Source organism: Bos indicus, chromosome 9 (genome assembly GCF_029378745.1).
Source record: "Bos indicus isolate NIAB-ARS_2022 breed Sahiwal x Tharparkar chromosome 9, NIAB-ARS_B.indTharparkar_mat_pri_1.0, whole genome shotgun sequence".
In the NCBI taxonomy this organism is placed as follows: Eukaryota; Metazoa; Chordata; class Mammalia; order Artiodactyla; family Bovidae; genus Bos; species Bos indicus.
The window spans coordinates 47,995,650-48,009,402 of NC_091768.1; positions in this window are offsets into that span (position 1 = coordinate 47,995,650).

A 13,753-nucleotide genomic window follows, 5' to 3' on the forward strand; every position below is an offset into this window, starting at 1 on the left:
AATGCCAAAGAATGCTCCAAGTACTGCACAATTGCACTCATCTCACATGCTAGCAAAGTAATGCTCAAAATTCCCCAAGCCAGGCTTCAACAGTACAGGAACCATGAACTACCAGATGTTCAAGCCGAGTTTAGAAAAGGCAGAGGAACCAGAACATCTGCTGGATCATCGAAAAAGCAAGAGAATTCCAGAAAAACATCTCTTTCTGCTGTATTGACTATGCCAAAGCCTTTGACTGTGTGGATCACAATAAACTGTGGAAAATCCTGAAAGAGATGGACACCTGATCTGCCTCTTCAGAAACCTGTATGCAGGTCAGGAAGCAACAGTTAGAACTGGACATGGAACAACAGACTCCAAACATGGTTCCAAACAACATGGTTCTAGGTCAAGGCTATATTGTCACCCTGCTTATTTAACTTAAATGCAGAATACATCATGAGAAATGCTGGACTAGACGAAGCATAAGTTGGAATGAAGATTGCTGGGAGAAATATCAATAACCTCAGATATGCAGATGACACCATCATTATGGCAGAAAGGGAGAAGAACTAAAGAACCTCTTGATGAAAGTGAAAGAGGAGAGTGAAAAAGTTGGCTTAAACCTCAACATTCAGAAAACAAAGACCATGGCATCCAGTCCCATCACTTCATGGCAAATAGATGGAGAAACAGTGGCAGAATTTAATTTTTTGGTCTCAAAAATCACTGCAGATGGTGACTGGAACCATGAAATAAAAAGATGCTTACTCCTTGGAAGAAAAGTTATCACCAACCTAGACAGCATATTAAAAAGCAGAGAGATTACTTTGCCGACAAAGGTACATCTAGTCAAGGCTACGGTTTTTCAAGGAGTCATGTATGGATGTGAGAGGGACTATAAAGCAAACTGAGTGCCGAAGAATTAATATTTTTGAACTGTGGTGTTGGAGGAGACTCTTGAGAGTCCCTTGGGATGCAAGGAGATCCAACCAATCCATCCTAAAGGAAATCAGTCCTGAATATTCATTGGAAGGACTGATGCTGAAGCTCAAACTCCAATACTTTGGCCACCTGATGAGAAGAGCTGACTCATTTGCAAAGACCCTGATGCTGGGAAATATTGAAGGTGAGAGGAGAAGGGGACGACAGAGGATGAGATGGCTGTGTTGCATCACCGACTCAATGGCCATGAGTTTGAGTAATCTCTGAGAGTTGGTGATGGACAGGGAGGCCTGGCATGCTGTGGTCCATGGTGTCACAGAGTCGGACACGACTGAGCGACTAAACTGAAGTGATTGCCTAGCTAATGCTTTTCAGGCATTCATATGTTTAAATTTTACTTCCTCAAAGAGTTAAATGATGTCAGTAGTCTTTCACATCTATTTAAACCCTTTTCACTAATGCTTAAATGTAAATCTCTGCCAAATAGACCCATGTGTCTATTCTAACTTTCTAACATCACATACCTCACGATCTCACGCTCTTACTCCACACTAGTCACACTGGCCTCCTTGCTTTTTCTCAAATGTGCCAGGCATGCTCTTTTCTCAGGATTATGTCACTGATGCTCCATCACCTTTATGTTTTTCTCCAGTTGCCCAAATGCTGGCTTTTTGTTTCGCTCAAACTTTTGTTCACTTCATTTTCAGTCTTGTTTTCTCTCTATTTATTTAAAATTGATTCCTCCGCTAGTATCTCAAGCTCCTTTGTTTATTTTCCTCCATATACCCTCTAATATACCATAGTATATACATTAGACTATAAATTTGAACAAAGTAGTTTTGTTTTTTTTTTTTAATTGACTGCTGTATCTCTTCCATATTGGAATAATGGCTGGCTTGTTGCAGGTACTCAAGAAATATTTTCTAGTAAACAAATGAATGAAAAATATATTAAGGACATTTAATCTGGGATCTATTGGAGCCCATAGGTTGGCTTCATGGATTCAGTGAATCTCTTGAAATTGATTATAAAATATGCATAGGTCTTCCTATATGCATTCAAAAAGTGTGTGGCTACCTATCGCCATACTGAGGCCTAACATAATATATTTTTCAATGCTTAACACATGACATACCCAAAATTACAGTTAATATTATACATTGAATGACAAGTACCTGTTTATCCATCTGTTTTATTAGACTACAAAGTTCTCAAATCTCTTTGAACTCATGTTTTCTAACATAATCTTTGAACTCAAATTCTCATATTTGAAAATACCTTTGATCTTATATTATGAAGCATGCAACAAGCTAACCTTGCTTACAAATATTTGATGAACTGAGCAATTTGTATAACAGATAAAAATTCCACAAAGAAAAAATATAGGACAAGTACAAATTGGTAGACTGAATAGCACTTGATGGAATGTCCTTCCCAAAACCCCATTAATGTAAGAGTAATAAAACAAAATATATGAGAAAATTCACCAAAAAGTGAACAAGATGTGAACATCATTGCACATCATTTCATTAACATTTTGGAAGATAGAAAGTAAAAGAAGAAGCAGTTACTGATGGAGAGATTTCAGAAAATTTGAGCTTTTATCCCTGGAAAGCTAAAGAATGCCTGGAACTACAAAAAGGCAGGAAACAATGAGATGGAAATTTAAATTTGAATATTATTTGAAAATCTGAGGCTGAATAATCAATCTCATCTCTCTTTCACATATATACCCCTCACTCTACCCTATATCCATTCTTAGAAAGTAAATTCAGAGTTACTCCAACACTAGAAAATAAGCTGGGAAGGAAAATATACAATACAAGAAATTGTGACTGTAGTCCAGGAAATCAAAAGATGATGATGGAAGAGAGATGTCATGAAGATGGCAGAATAGAATGCTACAGACCTTCTTTCCCCACAAAGACATTAAGTTAACATTGAGTTAACAGTATATAGACCAGAACTCTAGTTGACAAGCTATAAAATTTACATATATACAAAATCCAAAAGGAATTCCAGCAAAAAGGATTTGAAAACCCACAAATGTTAAATACACATCTGTGCCTGTCTACCTACACAGTATTATGCATACGACCAGAAGAAACCTACCATATTTGGACTCTCCCATTGGATAGAAACAAGAGTACATCCAACATTCTAACTTGTTAGAAACTTGCCTGGTGAAATGGTTTTTATCTTGCATTTCTTGGACCGCTTATGGATCTGTGGTAGAGTTTTGAAGCCACTAACAATAAGCAAGCTCCACTGCATGTTAGAGCTGTTGTTCCATAGGCAGATTACAAGGGGAGCAAGCAGCAAGAAAAGGTTTGAGAGGTCCTAATACTTTTAGCTGGGCTTCCTGGGTGGCTCTAGTGGTAAAGAACCCACCTGCCAATGCAGGAGACATAAAAGATGTGGGTTCAACCTCTGGGTTGAGAACATCCCTTGGAGGAAGGCATTGTATCCCACTCCAGTATTCTTGGCTGGAGAATCCCCAGGCAAAATGAATAAGTTTTAGGGGTGAAATGTAAGAAATATTGACTATACTTAACAATACTAAATTAATTGTAATATTTTATACTTGCAAATTGTTAAATAGTAGATATTGAAATTTCTTACCGTACAGAGGAGCCTGGCAGGGTACAGTCCATAGAGTCACAAAGAGTTGGACATGACTAAATCAACTTAGCACACGTGCAAAACCTTTAGCTAGGCTGACTAGCCAATGTTTTTCCCTTCGTAAAGTCAATGTGTATAAAAAGAACACAGAGGAGTTTTTTTTTTTTTTTTTTTTTCCCCAAATGCCTGTGTTCCAGAAAAAGATTAAAAGGCATATAAAGAAATAGCAAAAATGACCCACTCAAGGGAACAAAATAAAATTATGGAAACCAAAACTAAAATAATACAGACGTATGAGTTACCTAACAATAATTTAATAATAGCTGTCATAAAAATGTTCAATAACTTAAAAAAGACTACAGATTTTTTTTTTAAAAATTGTAGCCAGGAAAGCAGTCCATGAACCAAATGAGAATACCAACAAAAAGAAATTCAAAAAGAACCAAATAGAAATTATGGAGTTGAAAAAAATAAAAAATTCACTGAAAGATTTCAATAGCAGACATTTTCAGGCAGAATAAAGAATGATCAAGCTTGAAAAACTTGATCATTTGAAGTCATTAAGTTATTTGAAGTCATTAAATCAGAAGAGAAAAAAATAGAATTAAGAAATATGAATAAAATCTAAGAGATTTATAGAATACCATCAAGTGCACTCTGCATTCAAAAGGGTATATCTTTCCTTTTGTCTTTTGCCTATCTTCTTTTCACAGCGATTTGTAAGGCCTCCTCAGACAACCATTTTGCCTTTCAAATGTTGATGCGAACATTGACATTTTAGGAATCAGCGAACTAAAATGGACTGAATGGGTGAATTTAACTCAGATGACAACTATATCTACTACTGTATGAATTTAATTCAGATGACCATTATATCTACTACTGTGGGCTGGAATCCCTTAGAAGAAATGGAATAGCCATCATAGTCAACAAAAGAGTCCAAAATGCAGCTTGGATGCAATCTCAAAAATGACAGAATGATCTCTGTTCATTTCAAAGGCAAACAATTCAATATCATTATAATCCAAGTCTACGCCCCAACCAATAACGCTGAAGAAGCTGAAGTTGAACAGTTCTGTGAAGACCTACAAGACATTCTAGAACTAACACCCCTCAAAAATGTCCTTTTCATTATAGGGGACTGGAATGCAAAAGTGGGAAGTCAAGAAGTACCTGGATAACAGGCAACTTTGGCCTTGGAGTACAGAATGAAGCAGGGCAATGGGTAATAGGATTTTGCCAGGAGAACACACGAGCCATAGCAAACACCCTCTTCCAACAACACAGGAGAAGACTCTACAAATGGACATCACCAGATGGTCAATACCGAAATCAGATTGATTATATTTTCCTCAGCCAGAGATGGAGAAATTCTATATAGTCAGCAAAAACAAGACTGGGAGCTAACTATGGTACAGACCATGAACTCCTTACTGCCAAATTCAGAATTTAATTGAAGAAAGTAGGGTAAACAACTAGATCATTTGCTATGCTATGCTAAGTCACTTCAGTCGTGTCCGACTCTGTGCGACCCCATAGATGGCAGCCCATCAGGCTTCCCCGTCCCTGGGATTCTCCAGGCAAGAACACTGGAGTGGGTTGCCATTTCCTTCTCTAATGCATGAAAGTGAAAAGTGAAAGCAAAGTCTCCCAGTCGTATGTGACTCTTAGTGACCCCATGGACTGCAGCCTACCAGGCTCCTCCATCCATGGGATTTTCCAGGCAAGAGTATTGGAATGGGGTGCCATTGCCTTCTCCACTAGATCATTTAGGTATGCCCAAAATCAAATCCCTTATGATTATACAGTGGAAGTAACAAGTAGATTCAAGGGATTAGATCTGATATATTGTCTGAAGAATTGGGGATGGAAGTTTGTGACATTGTACAGGAGGCAGTGATCAAGACCATTCCCAAGGAAAAGAAATGCAAAAAGGCCAAATGGTTGCCTAAGGAGGCCTTACAAATAGCTGTGAATAGAAGAGAAGCGAAAGACAAAGGGGAAAAGGAAAGATATACCCATTTGAATGCAGAGTTCCAAAGAATAGCAAGGAGAGATAAGAAAGTCTTCATCAGTGCTCAATGCAAAGAAATAGAGGAAAAGAATAGAATAAGAAAGACTAGAGGTCTCTTTAAAAAAATGAGAGATACCAAGAGAACATTTCATGCAAAGATGGGCACAATAAAGGACAGGAATGGTATGGACCTAACAGAAGCAGAACATATCAAGAAGAGGTGGCAAGAGTACATAGAAGAACTATACAAAAAAGATCTTCATGACACAGATAATCATAATAGTGTGATCACCCACCTAGAGCCAGCCATCCTGGAATGTGAAATCAAGTGGGCCTTAGGAAGCATCACTATGAACAAAGCTAGTGGAGGTGATGGAATTCCAGTTGAGCTATCTCAAAGCCTAAAAGATGGTGCTGTGAAAGTGCTGCACTGTATATGCCAGCAAATTTGGAAAACTCAGCAGAGGCCACAGGACTGGAAAAGGTCAGTTTTTCATTCCAATCCCAAAGAAAAACAATGCCAAAAAATGCTCAAACTACTGCACAATTGCAGTCATCTCACACACTAGTAAAGTAATGCTTAAAATTCTCCAAGCCAGGCTTCAACACTATGTGAACCATGAACTTCAAGATGTTCAGTCAGGATTTAGAAAAGGCAGAGGAACCAGAGATCAAATTGCCAACATCCATTGGATCATTGAAAAAGCAAGACAGTTCCAGAGAAATATCTACTTCTGCTTTATTGACTATGCCAAAGCCTTTGACTGTGTGGATCACAATAAACTATGGAAAATCCTGAAAGAGATGGGAATACCAGACCACTTGACCTGCCTCTTGAGAAATCTGTATGCAAGTCAGGAAGCAACAGTTAGAACTGGACATAGAACAACAGACAGTTTCCAAATAGAGAAAGCAGTATGTCAAGGCTGTATATTGTCACCCTGCTTATTTAACTTCTATGCAGAGTATATCATGAGAAACGCTGGGCTGAAAGAAGCACATCTGGAATCAAGATTGCCAGGAGAAATATCAATAACCTCAGAGATGCAGATGACACCACCCGTATGGCAGAAAGTGAAGAAGAACTAAAGTGCCTCTTGATGAAAGTCAAAGTGGAGAGTGAAAAAGCTGGCTTAAAACTCAACATTCAGGAAACAAAGACCATGGCATCTGGTCCCATCACTTCATCGGAAATAGATGGGGAAACAGTGGAAACAGAACAGACTTCATTTTGGGGGGCTCCAAAATCACTGCAGATGGTGACTGCAGCCATGAAATTAAAGATTCTTGCTCCCTGGAAGAAAAGCTATGACCAACCTAGACAGCATATTAAAAAGTAGAGACATTACTTTGTCAACAAAGGTCTGACTAGTCAAGGCTATGGTTTTTTGAGTAGTCATGTATGGATGTGAGATTTGGACTATAAAGAAAGCTGAACACCGAAGAATCGATGTTTTTGAATTGTGGTATTGGAGAAGGCTTTTGAGGGTCCCTTGGCCAGCAAGGAGATCCAACCAATCCATCTTAAAGGAAATCAGTCCTGAATGTTCACTGGAAGGACTAATACTGAAGCTGAAACTCCGGTACTGTGGCCACCTGATGTGAAGAACTGATTCATTTGAAAAGACCCTGATGTTGGGAAAGATTGAAGGTGAAAAGAGAAGGGGACAACAGAGGCTGAGATGGTTGGATAGCATCACCGACTCAATGGACATGAGTTTGAGTAAACTCCAGGAGTTCGTGACGGAAAGGGTGGCCTGGTGCGCTGCAGTCCATAGGGTCACAAAGAGTCGTACACAAACTGAGCGACTGAAATGAACTGATCAAATGGACTGAAATACAAATTATAGAAATTCCAGAAGGAGAGACAAAAAAGGACAGAAAGCTTATTTCAAAAGTAATGGCTGAAAACTTCCCACATCTGATGAAATAAACTGATGTATAATTTTGAAAACCTCAAAGACTCACTTGGGGTAAATTCAAATAGAACTGCACAGTTACACATTCATTTTAATAAACTACCAGAAGTCACAAAGAATCTTGAAAGCAGCAAGAGATAAGTGACTCATCACATAAAAGAAAACTTCCATAAGATTGTCGGCAGATTTCTCAGAATAAACTTTACAGGCCAGTACAGATTGGGATAACACACTTAAATGCTTAAAGACTAAAACTGTCAACAAAGAACATTAAATTCAGGAAAAAAATCCTGCAAAAGTGAAAAAGAAATTAACATATTCCTAGATAAACAAAAACTTAGGGAGTTTATTAACACAAGGCCAACTCCATGTGAAACACAAAAGGGAACCAAAGGATGCTAGATGGCATAAAGCTATAACTTGAAGCTAAACGAAAGTATAAAGTTTTGTAGTAAATTTAATACATGGATAGATATAGTAACCTGTGTTATTAAAACTTTGGTGCCTAGAATATGTGACAAAAATATTTTTAAAAACTGTAAGTCTATCTTAATGGGTACACAATATATAAATAAATGAAAGGGGGATATTACTACTTATGACACAAGAAGATAAATGAATTATAAGATAGTGTTATGAATAATTGTACACCAACAATTTTGATATCCTAAAAGAAGTGTATAAATTCCTAAAAACACCCACTTACCCAGACTGAATCATGAAGAAATAGAAAAATCTCAATAAACTAGTAACTGGTAAGTAATTTCAATCAGTAATCAAATCCCTTGTCACCCTGCAACCCAACAAAGCCTAGGTTCACACAGCTTCACTAAACAGATTTACCAAACATTTGAAGTAGAATTAGCACCAATACTCTTGAAACTTCAAAGAAATTAAAGAGGAAGAAATAAGTCCTCATTTTATGAGGACATCATTACTTTGATGCCAAAGCCAGACAAAGACAATACAGGAAAACTATAGATCAATTTTTCTTATGATTATTTGTGTAAAAATCTCAACAATACACTTGCAAACTGAATTCAGCAGCACGTTAAAAGGTTTATATTACATGACAAAGTGAGATTTACTCCTGGAATTCAAGTACAGTTCAACATACGAAATAAAAAATGAAAATCAACCAATGTAATATAGCACATAGTGGAATGGACAAAAAAAAAATTATATCAATTGATGCAGAAAAAAACGTTTGACAAGATTCAAGACTTTTTCATGATAAAAACACTTAATGAACTAGTGGTAGAAGAAAACTACCTCAACATAATGGAATCCATCTATAAACAGCCCATAGCTAACATCATTGTCAATGGTGAAAGACTGAAAACTGTGCAAATACGTATTGTTTAGCCATAAAAAATAAGAAAATGCTATCATTTGCAACAATATGGATGAACTTTGAGGGCATTATTCAAACTGAAATAAATATGAGAAAAACAAATATTGTTTGACCTCAATTATACCTGTAATCTATACAACCCAAATTCATAGAAACAGAGAGTAAATTATTATTGCCAAAAGAGGAGTGAAGGTGGTCAAGGAGTACCAACTTAAGTGATGAGATGAGTAAGTTCTGGGGATGCAACATAAGGCATAGTGACTACAGTTAACAGTATTAGATTTTGTACTTGCAAATCATTAAGATAATAGGTATTAAAATTCTTACATGAAAAAAAGGTAACTGTGAGGTAATTGATGTATTGACTACCTTCACTGTGGCAATACTTTCACAGTATGTGTTTATCAAATCATTGAGTATTATACCTTAAAATTACACAACTGTATATGTTAATTTGTCTCAATAAATCTTGAAAAAAATAAAATTAATACAATAACAGTAGCATTTGTGGTTATATGAATTAGAATTGTGTTCAAAACAGTCTAAATAGTTTATTTTCCCTGAGTGGGATTAAATAAGAATGGCAACATGGAGCCAGAGGAAAGCAGTGCAGAAGGGTCTTAGATTTAACAGAAGTTATATTGATACAATTTAATTCATTAATGTGTGCATGAAACATTGGTAGGATATATACATTATTTGGGGGCTTCCCCAGTGGCACTGGTGGTAAAGAACCTGCTTGCCCATGCAGGAGACATAAGAGACATCGGTTTGATCCCTGGATCAGGAAGATTCCCTGGAGAAGGAAATGGCACCCCACTCCAGTATTCTTGCCTGGAGAATCCCCATGGACAGAGGAGCCTGGCAGGCTCTAGTCCATGGGATCACAAGGAGTCAGACACAGCTGAAGTGACTGAGCACACATGCATTATTTTAGAGTAAAAACAGCTGGGTTTTGGCTAGAATACTTGCAGTATAAAATGGATACGTAAGAGATGTACTCTATAGTGTAAGCATTCTATACTTGTTTGATTAAGAGATTTGAAAGATAGCATACATTGATTTACCAACTCATGTGTCAGATTTGCATGAGTTTTTCTTTAAAAGGCCACTACCTTACTGGGGAGTGGCTGAGTATGGATCAAGGAGAAAAGGGGTTCAATAGCAATTCTTTTGTTTAGATTATTGAAGAAGCAGAAAACTACTCATGGGTACTGTGGAGGACAGAGCAGAGACAAGGATCTTGACATCTCTTTTCTATAAGATGTACAAATCAATAAAGGGTAAATAAACTCAGACAATGGCACCAACCTCCACAGAAACTTTAAACTAGACATCTTTGCAAGAATATACATTCACATTCTATGAATAGGTTAATATTAATTGATGAATTGCTAATTAGCAATTAACATTTAAACAAATAGAGAAAGCACTGTATTTCTCTTAATTCTAATACCTACGTGTCTTTTAGCTGTTCTCCTTTAGACATGTAATTCCATCATTTATGAACTTTTCTTAAAAAGTGAAGTTTCTTTTATTGTGCCACAAATATTAAACTATTTTTTGTGGTTATATTTTCTTTCTGGACCATCTGCCTACAAAGCAAAAATTCAACAAGTTTGAGCTCAAAATAGTACCACTATCTCTGAAATCTCTCACCTTTAAACTCAAATGTCCCAAATTAAATTCATCATCTTCCCATAGTTCCCCCTCCTCCCTCACCACCAGGCACATTCAGGACGCCTTCCCTAGAGTTATCCAAAAACAAATCCCTTCATCTCGAGCCTCAATCTCCAATTTCTAAATCTCTGTCTCCATTCTGTCACTTTCTTTGCTGTAACTCTTCTCTCAGAATAATTTTTATGCCCAGACATCTAAAAAATTGCAGCAGTTTAAATCTGGTTGCTTTTATTCCAGTTGTACCCTGCTCAAACCCATGCCCACAATGCCATCAAAATAATCTAATTACAAACCAAATATGTGCCTGTCTCTCCACTGTTTAAAATGACACTCTTTTAGCTTCAAGATGAAAGTGAAGCATTTAGGATAGTTTATAAAGTTTTCCATGGTCTCTGTCATTTCTTTAGCCCTGCTGCTCTTGCTCTCACTGTGGTAGTGATGATGGCCATAACATCTTTGTACTCTTCCCATTGAGAGGGGGTGTCCAGTCACTGTCACCGTCATCATAAACTTATGACTGAATTTCTCCTTTAGAATATGGTTGAAGTCATGCTGTTTACGTAATATCTAAATTCAGTTAATGGGTTTACATATATTACCCTGTGTGTCATCTCTATGATGTAAGCTTACTAGTACCATTCTATAGATGAAGAAATTAAGGCCCAATATGGTTTTTCCAGTGGTCATGCATGGATGCGAGAGTTGGACTGTGAAGAAAGCTGAGTGCCGAAGAATTGATGCTTTTGAACTGTGGTGTTGGAGAAGACTCTTGAGAGTCCCTTGGACTGCAAGGAGATCCAACCAGTCCATTCTGAAGGAGATCAGCCCTGGGATTTCTTTGGAAGGAATGATGCTAAAGCTGAAACTCCAGTACTTTGGCCACCTCATGCAAAGAGTTGACTCATTGGAAAAGACTCTGATGCTGGGAGGGTGGGGGCAGGAGAAGAAGGGGACGACAGAGGATGAGATGGCTGGATGGCATCACTGACTAGATGGACGTGAGTCTGAGTGAACTCTGGGAGTTGGTGATGGACAGGGAGGCCTGGCGTGCTGCGATTCATGGGGTCGCAAAGAGTCGGACACGACTGAGCGACTGAATTGAACTGAACTTTACAGATGTGACTAAGATTCAAACCCGAAAGCCAGTCTTAAAGAGATTTGCTTCTGCTTTCACCCTTGTCAATAATACTCATTCTTAGAATCCAGTTTTAAGGTAGATCTTCTGGAGAGGTCCATATGGAGGAGAACCCCAACTTTTAGCAAATAACTTCAGCTGAGATGCCCCCAGTGACCAGCTCCAATGGCCAGTCATATGAGTGATGCTTGTGCAGCAGATGATGTGTCCCTGCTAAAACATGCCCTGATTATATAATCATCAACAAGGAAATGATTATTAGTTCATTTGCCAAGTTAACAAAAAATCAAAATCCATATGATTAACAAGTTATATATACATATATATATATATATATATATAATTTGTATATATATGTGTGTGTGTGTGTTGTTGTTGTTATTCAGTCGCTAAGTCATGTCTGACACTTTGCAACCCCATGAACTGCAGCACATCAGTCTTCTCTGTACTGCACTATCTCCCTGAGTTTGTTCAAACTCATGTCCATTGAGTCAGTGATGCCATCCAACCATCTGTCTTCTGTTGTTCCTTTGTTGTCTTCCTGCCTTCAAACTTTCCCAGCATTGGGGTCTTTTCCAATGAATCAGCTCTTCATATCAGGTGGCCAAAGTACTGGAGTTTTAGCTTCAACCCCCAGCCCTCCCAATGAATATTTAGGGTTGATTTTCTGTAAGACTGACTGGTTGGATCTCCTTGCAGTCCAAGGGACTAGTAAGAGTCTTCTCCAGCACCACAGTTTGAAAGCTTCAACTCTTTGGCACTCAGCCTTCTTCATGGTCCAACTCTCACATGCATACATGACTATTGGAAAAATCATGGTTTTAAATTTCTGGACTTTTTTTGGCAAAGTGGTGTCTCTGCTTTTTAATATGCTGTCTAGACTTGTCATAGCTGTTCTCCCAAGGAGCAAGTGTCTTTTAATTTTGTGGCTGCAGTCACCATCCGCAGTGATTTTGAAACCAAAGAAAATGAAATGTGACTGTTTCCACATTTTTTTTCCATCTATTTGCCATGAAGTGATAGGACCAGATGCCATAATCTTCATTTTTTTCAATGTTGAGTTTTAAGCCAGCGTTTTCACTCTCCTCTTTCACCTTCATAAAGAGGTTCTTTAGTTCCTCTTCCCTTTCTGCCATTATACACATGCTTTAGTTCCAAATACAAATAGTTCTTGTCTATACCTCTCTTATTCTATAGATTTTTCTAAAATGCCTTTCTTATCTACAAACTCATTTTAAAGATAAGTGAAGGAATAAAAAAGAAAAAGAAAAGAAAATTCTAAAAAAGAAAAAAAAGAAGATAAGTGAAGGCAAAATCTTCACTCAGATGCATTCTTTGACTCTACTATCTCATCCTATCTCACATTGCAAAGTTGGGCTTTGTATCCTTCCTTAGTTCTTCTCAATATCTATTAAAATGATCCTTCCTTAGTTCTTATCAATATCTATTAAAATGAAACTTTCTGAGAACTGGTGGTGTGTATTATTCACTTTCATTATATTTTCTTATCACCTAGTCTCCCTGTCACTTGTACATGCCCAGACAAAAAATCATCAGTTAAATATTGAAATAACTAAACTTTCTTATTGTGTCAGCTGCCTGAATTGTGAACAAACGATCTTTGCAATAAAATGAGAACAGGGAGTTAGGAGGAAGGTGGTGAAGGAAGGAGGAATTAAAATCTAAATGCAATGCACATAATTACATGTATTTAACCCTTATAGGCCAATACTTTGGCCACCTGATGCAAAGAGCTGACTCATTTGAAAAGACCTTGATGCTGGGAAAGATTGACCTCAGAAGGAGAAGGGGGTGACAAAGGATGAGATGGTTGGATGGCATTAGCAACTCAATGGACATGGGTTTAAATAAAGTCTGGGAGTTGGTGATGAACAGGGAGGCCTGGCATGCTGCAATCTGTAGGGTTGCAAAGAGTCAGACACAACTGAGCAACTGAACTGAACTGACCCCTTATAGGATAATTATGAAGCAATGTTAGTCCTCTTATTTTAGAAATGAAGAAATTGAAGTTCAAAGAGTTTACAGAGATAAATGAGATTCAATCTCAAGTGTAAGTGACTTCAGAATTCTTACTTTTTCTACTA